The following is a 6847-nucleotide window of genomic DNA, read 5'->3' as shown; positions in this document are numbered from 1 at the left end:
AGGCCACGGTTCTGCAGGTCACCCCCAGCATGATGCAGACCCCAGAGCCCCCCAGGCGAGAACATGGCCCCCCCCGAGCCCCTCACGGTGCCAGGACCCCCATGGAGACGCCCCGGCTGTGCCATTCCCCCAACTGGTTTCAAAACCTCCTTTCCCCAGGAAAGGCGGCACACGTGGCGTCGAGGGCAGTGGGGACAGGGTCCCATGGTCCCCGGCCCCATGTCAAGAACCGTCCTTGGCCAAGGTCGTGGCACAGGCAGCGGTGGGCCCAGCACTGGGTGAACCTCATCACTCCCCCACAGCCGACCCACGTGGCAGCTGGGATCTGCCGCCCAGCCTGGCCCCGCCAGCGCCAGCCCCTTATCTGCCCCTTTTCCACCCCAGCCCCAGAGAAAACAACCTGGCATCTCTATCTGCAGGGGCAGGCGGGGAGATATGGGGGGGGGGACCCAGGCAAGTTACCCCGGTGGGGACGGCGATAGCGCAGGCTGGGGGTGGGAACCCCCCCAAAAACCCAAAGGGGGGCTCATGCTGCCCAAAGGACGTGGTCCCCAGGAGCGAGCATGGCCACGAGGGCTTTGCTGTTGCCAGAGCTGGTTGGAAACTATTTGCACCCCCCCAGAGACCCCCCCCCCATAAGGCTGACAGCCCACCCAGCTGCCAAACTGCCCGGCGATGGTCATGGGGTTAAAGGGCTGCAGTGCCCCGTTAACATACACGTGTGCCTGTCACCATTCCCATTCCCGCCAGCTCCTGCAAAACGCCACCAGTGTCACCAGCCTGTCCTTGCCCAGGGACCTGTGGACCATGGGGCTGGGGGGGGGGGGGTGTCTGAAAACAAGTGGCTGGGTCAGACCCCCCGGGAGGGAAAGCTCTGGAGCGTGGTAGGGGAGGGACAGGCACGTACCCCAGTGTGGACTCTGCCCCCAACCTCTGCACTTGACCTTTGCAACTGGTCCACGGAACACGAGTGGAGCAAGGCTGGGAGCAGCCCGCCCTGCGCCAGCCCTGGGGGGACCCCTGCAGCACCAGGGTGCTGGGAGAAACCCACCCCCTGCCTCAGTTTCCCCACAGCTGGATGAGGACTGGCAACTGGGAGGCGGCTGTCAGGAAGGGAGAATTAATGGAATTCATTCATGTGGGTCACAGCTGATAAAGCATCTGGGGGGGGGGGCACACACAGCTGGGCTGGGGGTCTACAGCACAGGCTGTGTATCCCTCTAGGGCTTGCACCAGTCACCCCATCCCAGTGTCCAGGCTGGGCGCCGAGCTCTCACTGGGACTCAGTGGCACGATGCCAGGTTAGAGCCCTGTGCTGGTGGGCTTCTCCCAGCACCGGGCAGCCCCAGCCCACCCCCCCGGCACCAAACTACCCGGTTTCTTCTCCGAACAGAGGCAAAGCGTTCAGCGAGGAGCCCCCCTGCCCCCCCATCTCCCCTCTGCCCCCGCTGAATGCCCGGAGATGGGAACAGGTGGTGCTCAGGGAGGGGGACACCAGCCGTGCCGGGACCCCCGGTGTGGTGCTGGCCCGGTGCAGCAGTCCCTGCCGCGCTCCCACGCCATCCTGGCAGGCTGTAAGTCAGGGGCTGTAAGGAAGAAGGGCTGGGGACCCCGCACCACTGGCGAGCCATAGTGGGGGGGCCAGGTGGCAGGGACCCCACGGAGACGGGGCGAGGGGAAGGAGATGGCTTCATATGTGGCCGACTCGGGTCCCTGCTTTCGTGCCTCAGTTTCCCCTCTAGCCGGTGCTGTCCCTCTTGGGGAAGAGGTTACCCCTCGGGGGGAGCTGAGCTGCTGGCACCGGGGATGGTGCCAGGTGCCACCTCCCGGGCGGGGGGGACCACAAGCACCGTCCCCAGAGAAAGGGCTGGGGGAACAACCCCCCCCCCACCACCTCCCCGCAGTGCCTCCGGCTCTCCCGCCTCCATTTCTTCCCTCGCCGTTTCTTTCTGCTCCAGCCACACCTGGTCGGAAACAAAAATCCCAGCGAACAACCACCCGCGGCCGGGGAACGTTTCATCACAGCACCCGATTAGTCACGGGCAAACCCTGCCTGCTTCACCCCTGCCCGCCGTGGGATTAGTCACCGGCGGGAGGGCAAGGGGGGGGGGGGGGGGGGCTCAGCACCCCAAAACCCCCTTTCACTCAACCCAGCACCCGCCCAGGCTCGGGAAAGGCTGCCGGCGCTGCTTTCGGAGGGAGGAAAACCTCTTCCCCCAATGGCCCCCAAATGCTCCTGCCATCATGGTGGTGGGGAAAGCGGCTGCTGGGGATGGAGGTCGGGGTGAAACTGGAGCGGGCCTCGCCCCCCAGGGCGCACGTAGGCGCTAATTCGGTCCCCGGGAGCTCAGCCTGGCACCCAGCTGCCTGAGCCCCGACCCGGGGTCACCCCGACACCGCGGGGCACCCATCAAGCGAGGGGGGCTTCTGGCGAAGCGGGGTGAACCCCGCTGGGATGCGATGGATGAAGGAGGAGGCAGCGGGTCGGCGTTGGGGGTCGGGGGAGCATCGCTGGGGGGTCGGGGGAGCATCGCTCCCCCCTTGCCAAGGGAAGCAGTGGTGGAAGCAGGCGCAGGACTCCCAGGGATCCCTCTGGCTCCTCCTCGCAAAGCCGCTTTCAAATGCGCGTTGGGAGGCCAGTGCCAAATCCGAACGGCTCCCCACCCCCTCCCCGGCCTCCCCGCCAGAACCCTACAAACCAAACAAAAGTTATTCAAACCCGAGGAGGGGAAGGAGGAGGGGATATGGGGGGGGCGTGTGTGTGTGTGTGATGGTGGTGGGAGATCCTCGGCCTTTAAAGCCCGCTGTGCCATTCCTCCTCGTCTCGGTTTAATTTGGGGGTTGCAGGCGGCCCAGCTCCCTTTTGCAGCAAAGCCGGCTGGGGGGGGGGGGGTGTGTGGGGGTGGTGGAGAAGGGGGTGGGGGGGGTGGGGGTGGGGGGGGACACTCCAAGGAAATTTTAAACTGCATCACCCACTGCTTAAAAATAACCAGCGGCGGATTCTGTAGCCAGAGCTTCACCACAGCCACCCGGCCTGCCCAGGGCAGGATCAGGCACCCACGGCTCTCAGCCAGCGTGGCCGAGGTGCTTTATCCCAAGGGGGTGCTGAGCCCCCTGCCAGATGCTCAGGAACCCCAGCCCCCCCCCCCCGCCCCACCATCCACATGGCACCCAGGACCACTGGTGTGGGCAAGGCGGGCAGAGGCGGCGGGTCCGGAATACCCCGCGTGCAGCACGTTGCTCCCACCCCCTCACCCCCGCATCCCCCCCACCCCCCCCGCATCCCCCCCCCCCCCCCCGCCCCCCCGTTCTAAGTCCTCAGTAATTATATTGATTTTTCTCAAAGCCAAACTCCCGGCGAGTGCTGGCACCTATTTAGCACCCTGGGCCCCGGTGACCCCTAAGGCCACGCAGACCTGGGGGACACGCTTGGGGACCTGCCAGCGAAGCCAGGAGCGGGGGGCGGGGAGGGGAGGCTTTAGCCCCCCCCCCCCCCAGGTCTCCCCCAAATCCTGGGTGAAGCGGAGCAGCTCATCCAGGGAGTGGGAGCGATGGACCCCCCCACCCCGACACCTCGTGCGGGTCTCACTGCTGGCACCCTGATGGAGCGGGAGCCCGGGGGGGTGGGATGGGGGGGGTAGGGGCCATGGTATGGCCCACGTGGGAACAGAACCCCCCGCCCCAGCTCCACCAGGCGATGCCGGGGGGGGGGGGGGGTCACCCTGGGGAGGAGGCGCCAGCCTCGTGCTCCGGTGCAGGATGCGGCCCAGGTCACGGCTTCATCCCCATGTACGGGGCTGGGGGGGGGGGCGGCTCGTCCTGCCCTGTGGGTCCTGCGGCGGGGACCGAAAGGAGCAGGAGCAACACGGGGAGGGGGAGGGGGGCTGCCCACTCCCACGCGGTGGCCAAAGCCACGCGCTCCCCCACCCGTGACCCCCCCCCACCTGTCTCCTCCTCCCCCACCCCCCCCTACTCCAATCCCTGGAGGGAACCGAATAAATAGCACAAAAGGGGCCCGGGGGACGCCGTTTGCAATATATTACACCCCCCCCCCCCAAAAAAAAACCCAACAAAACAACCAGAAATCGCTTTCCCGACACCCCCCCCCTTCCTCCGGTAACGAATAACCCCCAACTTTCCGCCCCGGGGAAGGGGGCCCGGGCCCGGCCTTACATAAGGTACCGGTAAAGTTGGCTCCAGCCGAGCACCGGCAGCCCCCTGACCCCGGTGAGCCACCCCCCCACCCCCCCCCAAACGCTGCAGCTTGGCCCCGGTGAGCCCCCCCACCCCCCCCAGCGCTGCAGCCTGGCCCCGGGACACCGGCTGCGGCGTGCGGCCGCCCGCGTTATGCAACGGGGAGCACCGGGGGGAGGGGGGGGGGTGTCCCATCGCCTTCCTCCCCCCCCCCCCAGGTCCTTCCCCCGTTCCTTACCCGGGCAGGCCAGTGGGGGTAACCCTTCATCTTGGCAAAGACCAGGTCCCCGCATTTGTATTCCTTCTGCCGGTTGGACCGGGACATCTTTGCTGGCGGCTCCTCCCGGGAACGGGGTGGGGGGGTGGGGTGGGGGGGGCGGGTAGGGGAGGGGGGGAGGGGGTTAAAGATGAAGTTTAGGAGGCAAAACCCGGCGAGGCAGGGATTAGCTCCCCCCCACAAAAAAAAATAATAGTAAAAAAAAATTAAAAAAAAAATAAAAAAGGGGAGGGGGGGGGAAGAGGAGGGGAATCAGCGGCTTCTCCAGCCCCCCAGCGCGGCGGCCCCGGCGGAGAGCCCGGGGCGGGGGGCGGCGGCGGCCCCGGCCCGCGGTGCTAGGAGCGGCGCGGCGCGGCGGCGGTGGGTCCGTGCCCCATGCGGTTGTTTGTGTTTGAAATTCAATTGCTCCCTCCCTCCGCCACCCCCCCCCCCCCCAACCCCCCCTTCTTCCTCCTCCTCCCGGTGGATGCGCTCGGAGGCTCGGCAGCGCGGCCTGGCACACGCACACCCACCCCACCCACCCACCCACACCCACGGGGGAGCGCGGAGAATGGGGGTGGGGGTGTCCCCCGGCCGGGCTGGGTTTGCCGTGAGATACCCGGCTGGACGAGGGTAGCCACGCGTGCCGTGGTGTAAAAAAAACCCACCCCCAAAACCCTAATTAATAATAAAAACGGATCCAGCTGCAGGTGGCTTTGGGTGTCCGGGGATGCCGCCAGCTCAGTTTTGGTGAATAATCGTGGATCTGTCACGAGGAACAGGGACACAGCCCAGCACGACATCGGAAGGATATCCAGCCACAGGCAAATGGAGGGGTCCAGTGTAAAACCAGTGTAAAACCAGTGTAGGGGCATCCTCAAAATTCCACATCCTGGCAGCAGTTGAATATATCGGAGGAGAGAGAGCCCAACCTTCAAAAAGCAGGAAAATCAATAGTTGGGAGCATAATAGTGGGCTGCTTCTGGCAAGCCCCCCCTGTTCACCTAAAGCAGAACAGGCAAAGCACTTTTTTTCTTCAGAAATACCCTGTTCTGCAAAGCCTGGGCTGGAGGTACTGGGATTACTCACAGCACACAAAATTAAGCGTGTAGGAAAATCTTTGCGTGCCTGGGGAGGAGGTTTGGGCTGCCCAGTCAAGCTCGGCATGAGGGTTGCAGGGTGACTGTCACCAGATGAGTAAATCATCATCTTGGTCTCCTTCCGCTCCTAAAGCTGCTGCCGCACGCGTCCCAGCTTCAGGCCAAAACCAGCGAAAAACTCCGGGTGCCGGGGATTTCCTCGTCAGGGTGATGGGGCCCAGGTGCCAGCAGGCAAGGCTGGGGCCTCCCAGCTGCAGGCCTGGCCCAACCAAACACCTGTGATTAAATTAAGCACAGATTAAACTGTTTGCAAGATCAGAACCTCCACTGTGACCTGGCAGTGGCGGTTCCTGGGCTGGGCTCTTTTCTTTCCATCCCTCCGTGTGCTTTCCTTGGCATAATTCCTCCTAACGAGCCACAAAGTAACACAAATAAATAATCAAGAGGGATCACAGCTGAAAGCAGGACCCCGCTGCCCAGGGGTGAGAGCCAGGCCCAAGGAATTTCTAGCTTAAACAGAAAAGATGGACAAAGGGCAAGTGAAACAAAGATTTCTTCCTCCTCCTGCACAGCAAGAGCAAAACCTTGTTTAAACTCTGTCCCTCCTATCTCTGCCAAGGAGTTATTGTTGATTTTCCTCCGTGGAGGATGAGGACTGCCTCGCTTCATGTGGAAGCGTTGGGCGGTTTAACCTGATCGCTCAGTGCTTCTCAAGAACTCACTGATTTTTCCTTTCAAACAGACCTGGTCGTTTCTAGAGTGGGAAATAAAACCCCAAAACCATGCCGGGGAGATCCTAACACATCCCCAGGATTTCAGCCCGAGGAGTGCTTTACTGGGGAAGTAACAGCCTGATCCATACAAATGGGGAAGTGACAGCGCTGGGGGCCTGATCCATACAAAAATCCCCATTTCTGTTTTGGTTTCCAATAGATTTGGTGAACAGGTGGGCAGAGCTGTAAAGGAAAGGGGGCTCAACACCTCTGTGACACCATTTGGGGTTCAGGGCCCCTCAGCAAGGGGTTTGCTCTACAGGTCAGCCAGCGCACACGTGTGCCTGTCACAGCCAAGACAAGGCTTGCTGTTTCTGGCAGATGGGGAACCTACAGTCCCAGGAAAAGAGGTTTCTGTGCTACCACAAAGGCTGATGCAGATGGGACCTTCTGTGAGGCAAATCGGCCCCGCGGCCGCAGGAACATCCAGCTCCTCCTCAGCGTCCTTGTGCTGGTATCGCTTGGCTTTGCTCTTACAGGCCTTGGCTGCATAAAGTGGGGGGAAAAAATGTACCTGTAAGTGT

This window comes from Falco punctatus (genome assembly GCF_963210335.1).
Source record: "Falco punctatus genome assembly, chromosome: 18".
Taxonomy (NCBI): domain Eukaryota; kingdom Metazoa; phylum Chordata; class Aves; order Falconiformes; family Falconidae; genus Falco; species Falco punctatus.
This window is presented reverse-complemented; position numbering follows the sequence as displayed.